Below are 16,457 nucleotides of genomic sequence, written 5' to 3'. Positions count from 1 at the left end.
TGGGAATTTAAATTAGATTAAACACACACTGGTTTAAACAAACCAGACAGAGGTTAAATGTAATCTCTGGTAAGTGGCTATTTTACACTCGCTGTGTGTTGCAGTGATGACACAAAACAAGCATTGTGTGAATTGGAAACAAAGGGAAAAAGCAGTTGGCTCTGCCTTCAAATTGTTTTTTTTTTTCAAGAATGCAAACTCTCATTTAAAACAAACATGAACTGTACAAGACTTGTTTCAAAGGTTGAAGGCTTTAAAAAAAATCGCATCCTCCATGTTTCTTATCTCAGTCTGGATGCTGAAAGCCATGTGCTAGTGAACTGAGTCTTAGTCAGCTGACAACAGAAATTCAATAACCACCAGCTGTTCAGCTCTTAGAAAAACATTTAGATTACTATATTTAATTGCACTGCACAAACAGTATATTTACAACTCACATTCTCTTAGATATCACTGCATTATCAAGCAAAAATGCACCAGACATACATGTAGATGGCTCTCCACTGACTGTAGGTACATTCATTCCATAGCAATGTGTTTTTAAATAACTGAATAACTGTAGATATCCATATGTATTCTTTGGAGACATATGTGCTATAATATAATTAACCAGACCTTGAAAACAGAACTGTTTGATAGAGGAATGCATTAAAGTCGGAAAGAAAATAGAAGAAATTGTATCCTTTTGTATTTCCTTAATATCCCAAGGAAGAGAACAGCAGGCTAAATTTTGCTTTGAAAGATTAGGTCACAAAACAGAAAGCAGATATGAAGGTAAGTATGAGGAGAAAAGAAGATTACCTCCCCTCAGGACAAACTCTTTTAAAATTAAACAGGCAGTGCTGCCTGGAGGAAGGACAAGGGCAAGATGAAAGTAGCATTTGAAAAAAATCTTAAAGCACTCGAGACATGGAGCGGGCCACCCTGCTGAAGGACCTGGAAAACCAGTGGCAAAAGCAGGTGAGCTAGCTTTTAGCAGTGGAGGAAAGGGAGACTGGGATCAGCCGGGTCAGTGAAAAAAAAGGGAGCCTTACACAAAGGTGCATCTGAAGACCTTGGCCCTGCTCATGTGAAGACGAGAAGGAGGGAAAAAACAAGCAAGAAGGAGTGGGGAAAAATGTGAATGACTGAAGGAAAGCCTCTGAAAAAAGCTTTGAAGACACCCGAGGAGAGGTGAAAGAGGTGGTAAGTCAGGTCCTCCTCTGACCTGTGTGCATTTCAAATACTCTTACAGAGCACTGGCATTTTAAGATTTAAAGATACGTGTACCAAAGCCTGATTATTTGGGGGTTGCTGAATTTCAATTCAATGTCAAAGACTAAAACTGAAGACCTTTCATCTGTACTTTTATTTTAGAATTTAGGTCGTTTCATAAGTACCCTTTTCTCATTTTTTCTTTTTCTTCCAGGTAATCGGTTGTTTCAAACCTAGTTTTAGTCTAATTTTAGTTAATTATGATAAGCTTTGTATGAATGCCTGATCTTCTCAACCCAATAAGACAGAGAAAGATACGTATCTGTATCTTTGGGCAGTTGAAAACTACATTAAGGTATCTAAACTACAGGAGACTAAACTAAATATAGAGGCAGAGCAAAAACCTTGCTAGTCAGGATAAGTGCTGTCTGTATTTATGTGCAGTCATATGTGTCTGCGTGTCTGTGCGTGAGGTGTCTTTGTCTATATGAATTTTAGGGTGTCTGTCTGCATGGTCTCTGAGGTGATGACTGTTGTACTCACACCCACTTACACACCCACTCACGCTCCCACTAATGCACGAGGCTGTTTGTTTTGACTGTGCTTGACAGTGAGTGATGGCTGATTGACAGCCTCAGCTGATTTTTGTGCTACTAAAACTGCAGCCATCCAGCTCCACACAATTCAACCACTCTTTTTGCCAGTCTGCCACCACAGAGTTAGCAACAGTCTGCGTTTTGCCTCCCTCACTTCTCCAAGCCAGTCGCACTGCACTGCGGCAAGCAGGGGAAGCAGACACACACACTCACCACTCCACTCCCAGATTTTTTGGAAGGGGAGAGAAGAGGAGCAAGCAAAGCCTTGACATAACTACGATATTTTTACGCTTCTTGATGGAGAGCTGCTGTAAAATCCAGAAATACCTTTCAAAAATCTCTGTTTTCTTGCCTTGTGCTGAAAGTTGTTTCAAAGAGGCTCGGAGCATCATCCTGACAAAAGGAATATGCACAACTCAACCTGCCTGCCAATAACGAGACACAAAAAGTGAGAGGAAAGAAAACGAAATTTGGACCTATGTGGTGGATTTTGGAAGCGAACGAACACGCAACGTTCCAAGGGTCTTTTTCTTTTTTGGACGAGATTAAGAAGGCAGGGGCAATGCCAAAGGTTTTTTCCTGCCCTCTTTTAAAAAACAGTCTTGCAGCAGCTTGGGCTCTGGCTATGCTCAATCTCCACCTGCACGTTGCTAGGGAAAAAGCACTGGAAATGTCTCCGCTAATTCCAGGATATAGATGCGGCCGGGCCTTATAATTGTGCAGCTCCTGCACTCTCCATACGCAATATAAATCATATCCAGTACAGCGGTATCCAGCCAGGCGAGCAAGCTATCCGGCAACCGGCTCCCAGCCCAGACAAATTGCATCCCCAGTGGAGGAGAAGAAGAGGCAGGAAACGATGGGCTGAATGACTGGCAAGGGAGAGAGAGGGAGAAAGGAGAGGGGAGCTTCCAGACAGAGTGACCTACATTTAACAGTCTGGAGTTAAAGACAGAGGGAGAGGGAGAGAGAAAGAGAGAGACAGAGAGAAATGTATGAAGAAAAACAAGGTAGGGGGATGAAACCGCATGAATAAAAGATGAAAAGCAGAAGATGAGATACAGAAACAAACACAATCAGAAATTAGCCGTGGCAGAGGAGAGAGAAAGCCGATCCTCAGCGCTGTCTCTCCTACATTTTGTCTTTTTTTCCTCCATCCACTCATTTTACACCTTTCACACCCTTCCTCTCCCCATATCCAATGTTATTTTCTTCCTGCTATGTTGCTGCTTTACTTTCATCTTTTACCATTAATCATCCATTGTGTGGGGTGTCTGGGGGGAATGGAGCTGACTGTGGTGTAACCCAAGTCTCTGGCACACAAACAGCTGAGAAACAGAAAAGTCACCCCGGGACGTCGTCTTGGTTTTGCTTATGTTCTCCATATTTTTCCACAGATTTTGACTCTTTATTTTCTATTGCACCCTTCTTACTCCATATTGACCACCCACTCCAATTTTTCTCAGCACTCTTTAAACTTCATTCCCCTACGTTCAACCACCCCATAACCCCTCCCCTATATATTTACCTCTTTCTTCTTTTCTCTCCTCCCCAGCATTTATCATGTATGGCTAACTCTAACCGCAACACTTTTTCATACTGGATTATGTTATCTAGCTTCTTTTATCTAGTGTCAGTAGAGAGGAAGCATAAAAGTAGCAGCAGCAGTTATATCTATCTGTGTGTGAGCCTAACTCATGAGCTCGGCTTTATATCTATTTGATTGCCTCATGAATAGAAAGCTGCCTGTCTGAAAGCTGATGGCCTCCAAGCTGGTTCTCACAGCTTTTGTGTAGCTGACTGTACAGTTGGTAAGGTGCGATATTCAAGTGTGACTGCCTGGCTGGTTGAGCATTTGTCCATCTGGCAGCATTGGATTTATATTGTGTCATTCTGCAAGTTTTTTTTCTTTTTCATAATGATTATTACTTTTAACAAAGAGATGTCTTAATTATCTTATGTGCTCTTTTGTCTTTAAGTCTGTTTTTTTAATGCACCCACTGCAACCTTTTTATAGTTTTTACCAATTTTCCTCGTGACCCCCCATCACTTCCCTCCCTTTACATGTCAGTCCTCAGGGATCAGTGTTAAGGACAAGAGCAGGAATTGCACTTGAAGGAGAGGAAATGACATGGGTAATGGAAGAGGACACACAGGCATCTGTCAAGGAAAATCGAGGCTGGAAAGGGGGAGAAAATGATTTATTCATGAAAGAGAATTACACTGCTTTCACCTTCTTGAATAGGCTTGATCAGAATCCTGTATTTCCTTTAACTCTTTAAAGAAAAAGGTGGTGGGAGCACTTCTTCCATCAGACTGTAAGACTGTAAGAACTGCTCAGACTTTTTGGTTTATATTTATTTTATGGTTTCCAACACACTTTAAACAAATGCCACGTACATTGCATTCGTGATGCGAGAACGCATAAGTACAGCCAGCTCTTTCTGATCTCTTTTGGTTTTGCTCACACAACAAATTCCAACATCACTGAATTATTTACTTATACCTACAGTCATAAAACAAATGTTGCTAATTTTATTAGTAGGATTTCTAGTTCACATCTACTGTAAGTAACAAAAAAACAATGGAAATATCCTAGAGAAGCATTTACGATTGTGTTTGTTAGCATTCATTCTTGCTCTCTCTCTGTACACGAGTCCAGGACAGAACACACTTTGCCCTGAGACATGTGAATTTATAAATAGAGTGTTATTTCCCCTCATTGGAGCACTCTGGCAGCTTAAATAATCACTAACAAGGCTTCTGCTTGCCTTGTAACCCTGACAGATACTTGCCTTGTTTGACAAGCTTGTTTTTGCTACTGTGCTCTCTCTGTATATCAGTATAATAAGGTTGACCTTTGCATAAACATTCACACAAAGAATCAGTAGCATCCCCCATTTTCTATACCCTCGTCTTCCCACATCATATATGACAGGTCCATTATTTGTAAATGGCAACTACACAGCACATCTCTTGTTTTAAGCCACTTAGAGTAAATCACATCTGTCGGCAATGGTGTTTTCTGTCTCTGTCAAAATTGCCTACTACTAAATGTACTTATATTTTTTCCTCTGTTCGTCTCACTTTTATCTTGTTTCCTATTGAAACCTGGTTTGTAAATGTCTCTAAAATCCCAAGGGAGATGAAAAAAGCCTTCATGGCTGGCACTACTTCAACATTGCATAGTCTATTATTAGCCAAGTACATGGTGGACAATGCTAGTTGTCAGTAACAGTCATAAAAGTGCTGCAGAATTGGAGATTTTATGCAGGACTTCAACGCCAGGAAACAAATGCACTCTGCTCCATGGTCCTTAATGTAACCGCCATCTATTTGATGTTAGTGAGGAGTCTTGGTTCTCGGCAGGTTTTGCTTTAAATGTGCTTCAAATAGTATAGTGATTTTTTATGTAACTCAAATACAGTTTATTTTTTAAACATAGTAATTTTAGCTAAATATAAATACAGATATATGAATATATTCCTAATAATAGAGGCATTTAACAAGGAAATGTGTTGTAGTGTTGCTGAATCTGGTTTCTAAATTAATGTGTGCTATGTTTCTCTTTAGTGTTGCTTTGTGTTTGACCCATAAAGTAAATTCCAAATGTGTACCTAAGAGGTAGATGTGCTGGAAAATAATCCACATCCATGGTGATGTAAGACTTTTTAGCAACAACTACGTTCAACAAATGCCACATTTCTGTTTCAATAGACCATTAGACACTAAATACTAAAAAAACCGCATTCATTCTAAATATCATTTAACATTTCTATTTCTTTAATACAAATGGTAATGAGAATTTTGAAAAACCCAGGCTTGTAGTCTTAACTCTCTCATCAGTGCCATGACACTCGTCCTCCTTGTGGTTTATTTCTAATGTCACATTGAGTCTGAATTAATGGAAATAACCGGCACACCAGGAGGTAACGTTGGCACAGTAATGCTCATGGATCAACCGGTGAACTGACCGCATAGCATTACATTAATCAAGGAAAAAATGTTTTTGCCTCTTATAAGTCACGTCCTTCACATTAAGCTTCCTCACTGTGTCTAATACAGTTCTGTCCTCAGTAGGCGGAAAAAGCGCTATATTATTCCTCATTATATTCTTTTTTGTTGTCTCAGTCATCTGCTTCCAAGACAGCACTGTTCCCTTTTCATTAACTCTTCCTGCTCAGATGCATTAGAGCAGACTGTTCTAATTATTATATGAAATGTTAGGCCTCAATAAGACAACAAGGCAATAAAGACTAAATAACAGGAAGTATCCTTAAACTATTTGAATGAAGAACAAATTGTTCACCTTTCTCCTGCTGACTTGTAGTTATATCTGATGTGTGAAAGGAGGAAAGTTAACATATACTGTTGTGATGGATTGTGATGTAGTCAGTTTGACTATCGGCTCTGAAGTCTGTCTGATGCATTAAGCTAAGCAAAAGGCATTTCTTTCAAATGATTCATCTAATTTCCTCCTTTCTTACTGACTTCCACAATGGCAAGCGAATCACTTTGATGCTGTTATGTCATTTATATTTTAATACAGCTGGTCATCTTTGGTTAACAGCCAGTAAATCCAGCAAGGCAAACACTAAATGATCAGGTAACAGGTAAGTGGTTGTCCACTAAGTTTTCTGTAAGTATATTTCAAAAGAACTGTACAAGGCAGCTATTTGTGAAAAATGTGATTAAAATTATTTTTCAAAACGCTGATTTTGTGACGTCTTTCTGCTTCTGCACATGATGACAGAAATACAGAAAATAAAATCACTTCCAAAGTAAGCACAAGATTTGTGATGTGTGTAGAGCTCCTCTGTTATAATGCCCATTATAAAATAACTGAAAGCGTCGCACTTCTTTCACTGAATCCGATCTTCTTCACACATTTTCATTCATTCATTTATTCCTACTTTTCTTGTGTTTGCTGCTAATCCAAACAAAACTTGTAACACATAACACAAAGCAGTATGCTGCTAACACTGAATTGGATTGTATGTTAATTGTATTTTGACATTTTAGAAAAACATCAAAATGTTTACTGGAGATTCTCTCCACCATGCATAATGAAATGTGTCACTTTGGTAGTCTGCTGACACAAAGTGCTCTTTGTTATTGTTTTTGCAGCCGTCTCGCCCCTCCAGATGATGTGAGGCAGGTTTCATGTAGCAGGTCAAACCTGCTTTAAACCACTGACTCAACACTGTGACTCAGCCTGTGTTGAATAAACAGATAAAGAGATAACTCTTTTGAACTCGAATGGAAAAATCTAGCACACACACACCTCATAGTTTAAGTTTAGTGTACACAAAGCCGACTGTGTGAAACACATCTGTCCACTGTGTTCAGTTAAACTGATATAACTGTTCCCTTTCTTTTGCATTTGTAAGCAAAAATCCTGCAGATAGATCTGTTGCATAAAAATGGATTCTGCTATGCTTAAACATTTTATCATTAAAGACAAAGATTACAAGGAAACACAATATTAAGGTCAGACTAACCATTTGAAGGCACACTGTTTCTTACATTATAGTCACATATTTGTATTATTAGTTAATCTTTTAAGTAACTTGGGCAGCTTTTTAACAACACCACATAACAACAAAAGTTCAGTTCAGCTGAATTCAGGCTTATTTATTTAGCTAACTTGAGGGCTTTTATACTGCGAGATAAAGACCTAAAGGATTCCTGAGAAAACCCCAAATAATCAAGCAACTTCCCATGAGCAAGTACTTTGCAATGGTGATAAGGGATAACTCTCTTTAAACAGGATGAAACATCAGTCAAATGCAGGCTCAGGAAGGGGTACCCATCTACCGTGACCAGCTGGGGTGAGGGAAGGGAGAAGAGAAAAAGAGAGCCTAGGGAGATAGGATTACACAGACTAAGAGAGGGAGGAAACAAAAATTTAATGACATGCTGGAGCGGTATATAAACAGCTGTGACGTGAAAAACTGTGAATGGAGATGAAATACTTAGAGCACCACATAAATCACGTAGCCGTATGAGCCTATATAATAATTATAACCCTGCACCATCACAGGGTCACCTGATCCAGCTTTAACAATAAGCTTCATCAAAAAGGAAAGCTTAGTCTGATTTTAAAAAATGGGAGCTGATTTCATGGGAGTGTGACCTGACAGTTGAAGGTTCTGCCTCCCATTCTACTTTTAGAAACCACAAGTAAGGTGGCAGTCTGAGAGCAAAGTGCTCTTTTGTGATAATGTGCTACCGAGGTCTTCAAGATAAAATGGGATCACATCAAGACTTAGTAAGTGAGGAGGACAAAGATTTTAAATTCAACTTTGGATTTGATAGGGAGTGGTGAAGAAAAGCTGATATGGGGGAAATATGATCTTTCTCGTCCCTCTGAGTACTCTCACTACAACATTTTGGATTAAAAGGAAGCTTTTAGAACGTGAAAATAATTAATTACAATACTCCAGCCTGGAATTAATGAATGTATGAATTAGTTTTTCAGCATCTGACTGAGACCGGGTGTTTTTAATTTTAGACACATTGAGGAGTTGAAAAAGTCCTGCATACTTAATGTGTGTATTGAAGGACATATCCTGGTCAAAATTTATTCCAAGATTACTGACGGTGTTGCTGGAGGCCGAAGTAATACCATCTGGAGTAAGGATCTGATTTGACGCCATGTTTCTGAGGATTTTAGGGCAGAATATAATAACCTTAGCTTTGTTTGAATTTAGGAGGAGAAATTTATGGGAAATCAAAGCTTTTTTCTTTAAGACACACCTGCACCAACTATGTTCTATAACTAATTGAATTATGCATGTGGCTTTAAAGATAAATAAATAGAGGAATAATATAGATAAAAATAGTTGGGTTTCATCTGCATAGAAATGAAAATGTATCCTGGTGTTGTGTTAATAATATTACCTGAGGGAAGCATCTATAACATAAAATGTCCAGCAAAAAACCACGTGGAACTACATGGCTAACTTCCCACATAGCAAGCAGGTCTGGCCCGGATCCGGTATCAAGCCGGCACTGCTGGCTGACTTCTGGCATGATAAGACGTATGTCATCCAGATATGGGCCAGGCCTGGCATAGATGGCACTGTCTACGTGATGGCATGCCATATCTGGCTTGATTGTGGTTTGGGTTATGTGGCCCAGGCTCATAGAAAACAGGTCTGGCCCAGATCTGGCATCAAGCTGGCACTTCTGACTGACCGGTGTCTTGGCAGAGTGTATGTCAACCACATATGGGCCAGGTCTGGCAATGATGGCACTATTTATGTTCCTATTTTAGTTAGAAGATCCAAATGCCATGTTGCAATACTATACTGCTATGGTAGCTAATGTTTCAAATGCAGGTCTGACAAGTTTGTGAGTGTACACTTTATCCAAAACCTAGTAACGGTTTACTCGTGTTTACCACTGGGTGGCTGTAGCTCGGGCGGTAGAGCAGGTCACCTGCTGATCGGAAGTTTAGTGGTTCGATTCCTGGCTCCTCCAGTCTGCATGTCAAGAGTGTGAATATGTATGTAGTTAGAAAGCTCTCAGTTAAGAGAAAGTGTGTGATTGGGGGAATGTGGCATGTTGTATAGAGCACATTAAGTATTCTGGGAGAGTAGTAAAGTGTTAGACAATAATCAGTCCATTTGCTGTCTGAACAGAGTTTCGGCATGTTACTTTTGCCCTGTTTTGCATGTTCTGGCACATGTTGTTATTACATGGCTTGATTAAGGTACACATTAGAGGCTGATATCTGGGGCCAGAGCTGAAACTATTCTGGGCCAGCACAGGGCCAGCAGTCTGTCTACAACTGGCCCGTGGCTGCACACCACCTACAGATGGCTCACATACTGCAAAGATTGACGGCCCTTTGGTGGCCCAGATCAGGTTTGCCGGAGGTAATCCACACATGGGCCAGCATAGGACCAACAGTGTGTATGCAACTGGCCTTGTGCTGGCCTATGTGTGGCCTTGTGCTTAATAAGGATGGAAATTGTTCTAGAATTAGCTAAGATAGTTCGATGAAGTAAGGACTTTTTACCTTTTTTTAATATGCATATTAAATTGTGGTGCTGAGTAATGATCATACTTTTTTGATCGGTCTTCTAGGAATGATGTCCAATAAAGATGTAGATGATTTAGAGGAAGATATTATTGAAGTTAATTCAGAAAGATCAATAGGCATGAAATAGTGTAATCAAATATCAGCAGTTATTAAAGTTGCTGTAATTAATCATATGTCTGAGGGATGACTCTGAATATTTTTTTTCTCTTATGGTTGGAATTTTATTTTTAAAGAAATCTTTTTTTAGAGAGCAAAAAACTATAACAAAGACTAATTTAAATTAGTACAATGCCATTTTTACTTTAAGGCATTTGAGAATCATCAATTTGACTCTTTGATTTGACACTTTCTTTTTTTGGAGTGACTGTATTCAGGGCCATAAACCATAAAGATATAATACTATTACCAAGATAATTGACTTCTGTGGGAGTGAGGTTCTTGTAACTGCTCTTAATTGTGTTGGTACAAAGAATTCTATTGAACATAGAAGGAAGAACTTTAAATTGTGTTACAGCATTTTCAGTGAAATATCTAGTGTACCGAAAATGTTTTCCAGTTCGGTGTAGTCCATTATTATAAAATTAAATGTTATTAAGAAATTGTCAGACAAAAGAGGGTTTTCAGGAAAAACTGTTCAGTGCCATATGTACGTTACTTTACATTTTGAGAAAAGCCAGCTGAGTCTAATAATTCAATACAGTATTGAGGCTGTTATTGGCAAAATATATATGAATGTTAAAATAATTTCCTTGGCCTTTGCCTTGAGGATTCTGACAGTTAATATAACTTCAGTTGTTGATTCATTTAAACTATCATATTCATTCTGCTGCAGCCAGGTTTCTGTGAGGCAAAATAAATCAATCTTTTAATCAATTAAGTCATAAACTGTCAGGGACTTGAAAGAGAGTAATCTCGTGTTTTTAATACTCCACATTTATTTATTTATTTTTTGTTCTTTAGTACAGTTAAAAAAGTATTTTTTTCTTGTGATTTTTCATAATTCAAATATTTTTTTCTGGTATTTTGTTTGTTCTTAGGTGGTCTAGGACAGCGGTCCCCAACCTTTTTTGCGCCACGGACCAGTTTATGCCCGACAATATTTTCACGGACCGGCCTTTAAGGTGTTGCAGATAAATACAACAAAATAAAACTAGTACCGGTACCGAAAAAAGACGATTTATTCATAACACACGTGAAACGACCCAGAAAAACAAGTAAACGACAAAAGCGATAACAAAATTATGCTAAAAACCGATAAAAACCCTGAAAACCATACATTTCACACCCGAACCTCAACTCTCGCGGCCCGGTACCAAACACAGACCGGTACTGGTGACTGCTGGTCTAGGAGCAGACAGTCTCCACAGGATTTGGTTTATTGGTGGCTATGACAGTCATGCAGATGCATTAAATAATTAAAGTCCCCATTTAAATGAATTACTCTATTAAATTCAGGACTACTGTATTACTGTAATCCTGAATTTACTAGACTGTGCTTACTGTAGGCGGTAATTAGATTGAAATGAACAAACCTGAAAAATGTGAACTGGTCACTCAAGGGATTGAAGCTTGACGTGTAGTTCTGGTTCAGCCTTTAAGTCTGACGTCATTAGCCGTTTCCGGGTCCAAACTCCGCTACAGGTCCTAAAGTCAAAAGAATACTGCAGCACCACTGAGAGTTACAAACTGTCAAAATTCTTTCATCTTTAATAAAATGATCAGTGTGGCTGCTTTACCAGGTGTAACAATTAAGTTTAACATCCAGTCATCCACAGAAACAGAATTTCTGAAATTTAACGGAGTTAGAAGTTAGCAGGAAGGTAGCTCGCTAGTTTCCACCTAAACATGATATACCATGTTCTAAATAAGGGAACATAAATGAAGACATTAAACTAAACTGGGGCGACCGTGGCTCAGGGGGTTGGGAAGCGTATCTGTAACCGGAAGGTTGCCGGTTCGATCCCCGGGCTCTCTGTCCTGGTCGTTGTGTCTTTGGGCAAGACACTTTACCCTACCGCCTACTGGTGTTGGCCAGAGGGGCCGATGGCGCGATATGGCAGCCTCACTTCTGTCAGTCTGCCCTAGGGCAGCTGTGGCTACAACCGTAGCTTGCCTCCACCAGTGTGTGAATGCGAGAGTGAATGAATAGTGGCATTGTAAAGCGCTTTGGGTGCCTTGAAAAGCGCTATATAAATCCAATCCATTATTATTATTATTATCATTAAATAGCAGTGATGTTTGTGGGGTTACTGAAGTTGGGCTACCTGGTATATAATGATGTGCTATGTCAGGGGTGGGCAACTCCAGGCCTCGAGGGCTGTCCTGCAGGTTTTAAATGTGTCCTTAATCCAACACAGCTGATTCAAATGGCTAAATGACCTCCCCAACATCTCCTGAAGTTTTGCAGAGGCCTGGTAACGAACTAATCATTTGATTCAGGTGTGTTGACCCAGGGTAAAACCTGCAGGACACCGGCACTCGAGGCCGGAGTTGGCTAGCTACAAAGCCATGATTAGCATAATATAAACACATTAGCGCAGTGAAGTTGGAGGATAAACGCTAACTTTTTTCCACTCGATGAAAGCTAACGTGATGGTTCCTGATGGTTAGGGACAAATGCAATTGCATGGCAGGATGCCGTAAACAGACCAAACTTCAGTCAGGAGAACAACTGAGATAATCGATCCACAATATGAGGTTAGTAATTAATTTACCGCTTCATGGGCTGAGCTGTAGTTACATAGTAATGTTTTTAAAACTGACTTTTAAAATGAATAGTGGTAATAAAACCCAAGAGAGGCCGACAGTGATTACTGCCTTTTTTAGGGGCTTGTTCAGATTAAATAGAACAAGATACAAAGCATTAAAACACGTTAAAAATACAACTGCCTTAATAAACACAGAGTCGTTTAGACCCAGGAGAAGGATTCATACGTCATCACTTAAACACCAGATTGTGGCAGTTGGGTTGCAGTTGTCAGAGAAAGGTGCAGCATGCAAGTGGTGTAAACATTAAGCTATTTATGCCAATAACCTCCATGAACCCAGTCTATTAGAGTGTAGAGACAGTCTATTTGGTAAAGCTGTCTGTGCTCCCAAAACAAGTCAAAGTTATCTATAAAAATCACCCCATAGTCGTTACACATTGATGACAGCCAGGTCTGCAAACTCAGCAGGTGACTGTAACCACAAGTTCATACTGTTGATACTGGATGTCATTTGTTCCCACATGGACTACAACCCACTTCAACTTCAGATAGTCTTCTTTAATCTCTGGGATTTTGTCAATAACTTACAGAACTCAAGCACAAGGAAAGCTGTAAGTTTTGTCCATCTTCATGCTGAATTTCAACATGATGGAGATACCTATAATAAGAATTGTGGAGCAGGATGGAGTGTGAACCAAGGTGGAATTGACTGCAGTATCACGGACCAGCCTGACTGCGGATGGATTGCAAGGCCATGCAGGAGGCTATGGAGAATCTGAGGCTGTGGGGTTTCTTGGTGGAACCAAGGTGACAGCCAGTGGTGATGCAGGTTTCCTTTGGAAGCCTTGTCCAGTTGAATTCCTGGAATTACTGGAGGAAAATCCTGTTTATCCAGAATGTCCTGGGAGCGCATGACGGAATTAGAATATAGAAGAGCTGAGCTGCAGAGCAATGATCAAGGCCAGGTGTTCCTTGCTCAACTTCTTCAATCCTTTATCCCAATTTGGTGATTTATCGGTTGACATTGGGACAGCTTGCACTCCCTGGTAAGGAGGTAATTGGTGGAAATCTGAAAAACCAAGCAAAGATAAATGATTAGCCAGACTAAAAACACATACAAGAAAAACAAACTGGGTTTCTCTAACTGAGAAAGTCTATTACAGAAATGCTTGATTCTATCCAGATCAGGATACTCAGTAGTTAATATCTAATTGCCTGGTTTTGACAGTTTTATAAGAAATATAATACATTAAAATGCAAAATGAATCCTTGAGAATTGACACAAGTATAAACAGAAACTGCTGTAAGATCAACAGAACACCAATAGATGTGCAGTAGAAGCCATAACAATGCTGGCCACAGAACCCATAATTTGATTGTTACACAATGCAGTGCAGAGAATTTGCATAACCAGTGTGCATGTTTGTATGTGGTTGTAAAAGCATAGCAGTTGTTTGCAGGATGCTTAAGTTCACCCACTGTGGCAAGTTTCATCTTTACTGTTCTCAGTGGGTGGGTTGTTCTTTCTCACATACAGCAGGGCTTTACCTTTTGTGCACAAGGGGGACATTGATATCTAAAGTGCACAGTGACTTTACCGGCCAGTGGTACACACACACACACACACACACACACACACACACACACACACACACACACAGAGAGAGAGATAACCAGCACACACAGCACACACCTCTCCCAGACAGTCCCATATGGACTCATTAGGGGCCAGTCTATCACCACCTGTGCATTGAAAGACCCAGTGGACTAGCTTTGACAGTGACTGTGGACAGAAGCTGTGCAGGGAATAGACACACACACGCACACTTTCTCAGATACATCATGCATGCATATGGACTCGTGTACACAGCTTCAAGACATCTACAAACTCGCTTTTGGTGGCAAGCAGGGAAAGCTTGGGGACATCATGTGTACTAGGTGTACACTAACAACAGAGTATGTAACTAGACTTAAACTGCTGACTTGAAAAATACCTCTTTATGAATGATATAAACTACATTATGGACTCTTTTTACCTCTTTGTTTACCTTCACAAAGATTGACTTAAAAGAAACAACTGTCATATAACCATCAGTTGATGATCTCTACAATATCTGTTTCTGTAGAAGAAGTCACAATATGCAAACTAATCAAAAGAACTCCAAATAAACTTCTAACTTTACATCCTATTAATATTTTGTCAAAGCTCAGATGTGAATCATAATAGTTAAGTGTCATCAATCAGATGTGTTGCATTCTCTGACTTTATTGTGGTAAAGTATTTAACATAAAGCTGCATTTTGTGCACATTTCATTCTCCAATAGATGTGATATTGTAAGAGTGAAGTGTGAACTCAGGAGGCTGGAGCTGGAGGCTAACAAAAACAAGCTTTTAAACCATTAAAAACTAAAGAAATAATCAAAGTCCAAGAAGGAAACAGAAAAAGGAGCACATGCATGCTCTTCAAGCTTACACAGGAAGCATAAGAGACACCGTGACAAAGACTAAGGGGAAGGCGGGATTATTTATACACGGAGGGCTGATTAATGGATGACAAATGGGAAGGCCATTAAACACAGGTGAAATAACACAAGACGAGACAATCAGAGGGAGAAAGACAGGAAGTAAAACTAAGACAAGACATGAAAGAAAACAAACCTTCAAAGACTAAAAGGTAATAGCCTGAAGATACTGATGCAGACGTGAATACTAATGTTTAATACGATGTACGAGACCAAGGCCTTAAACACAGAAATGAGACAGAAACACAGCAAAGGTGATCTCCACAACTGCTACCAGAATAAATAATAGACCTGTTCCATAAGAAAGTCATGAACTAAAATTTAAGATATCACAAAACAAAAGTAAAAAAGAAAAGACATTCAGCATTACCAGAATAATAACAGAAACATGAACCAAAACAGGATCACAGAATAGTAACAAAAAAGGATTCATGCAGTAAAAAGAGAAATCAAAAACTCAACAATATCACAAGGAAGCCAAACTCCCCATTTAGAGATTGAAGAAATCAAATCAGGAATTTTCTTGAATTTTCTTTCTTGTTAACTGACTGCTATTGGGTATCATAGTGAATACTCTTCACATGCTAATTTCAAGAGATCTATTCAAAAGGAACAAAACTGATTACTAATGATGTATGAAATGGTTACATATCACATTACACTATAGTAAACAGAATAAACAACATGTTGTAACAAAAGTTACAAAATAGTGGTTGCTACACATTCTAATCAGCCCCAATTTTTCTCCTTCATGTGACAATGGGAGAAAGAACCACTCTTCTCTCTTCTGTATCAGTCTATACTCTTTTGTCTTCCCCTTGCTACACTACCACACTCTTCTCCATCTTCCATGGCCAGGCTGTTGCCCTCGTCGTGTTGGATCCATGTTCAAAAACTGTTGGAAATCTGTTGTGCTCAGGCTCTAAAATACTCATATTCATAAGTTAACACATGTGAGTTCAGCAGATTTTGACAATTCAACAATCTGTAAATACTCACATAGAAAGAGAGTTTCTTTCTGGTGTTCACAAGTAACACAATGCTGTGAAGGATTTCACCTACTGTTTTGACAATTTCAACTGCCAAGAAGTGAGCCAGAGCAACTGAGGAAAACTAGAATGGAAGGGAGCGTGTTTGAAGGGAGTTATAGCGACACTCCAGCTTTGTTCCTGCAGTGGGCCATGGCATTAACCACTGTGGGGAATCCTCACATTCCTGGCAATTCTTGCCAAAAAGCTTCAGAATCACTTGAATGAGTTGTCTGTGAGCACATGACAAAAAATAATAATAAGAATACAAAGGCAAAGATTATACTCAGTTCCAGACACAGACATGGGAAGATGCAGACACCAGAGAACGTAGGCCTTCCTGTTACACATCTATAAA

At 39.4% G+C, this 16,457-nt stretch overlaps 1 long non-coding RNA gene across 1 annotated transcript; it reads left to right on the top strand.

Annotated features, from left to right (window-relative positions):
* The first annotated feature begins 1,819 nt into the window (after window positions 1-1,819).
* Window positions 1,820-6,506, top strand: LOC145431752 (uncharacterized). The gene is made up of 2 exons (XR_013912039.1): window positions 1,820-2,800; window positions 3,862-6,506. It is a non-coding gene; the product is annotated as an uncharacterized LOC145431752 (long non-coding RNA).
* The last annotated feature ends 9,951 nt before the right edge of the window (window positions 6,507-16,457 follow it).

The sequence above is a fragment of the Astatotilapia calliptera genome, chromosome 11, assembly GCF_964374335.1.
Source record: "Astatotilapia calliptera chromosome 11, fAstCal68.1, whole genome shotgun sequence".
NCBI lineage: Eukaryota > Metazoa > Chordata > Actinopteri > Cichliformes > Cichlidae > Astatotilapia > Astatotilapia calliptera.
The sequence above is the reverse complement of the archived record's forward strand: the minus strand, read 5'-3'. Positions and strand labels throughout refer to the sequence as shown.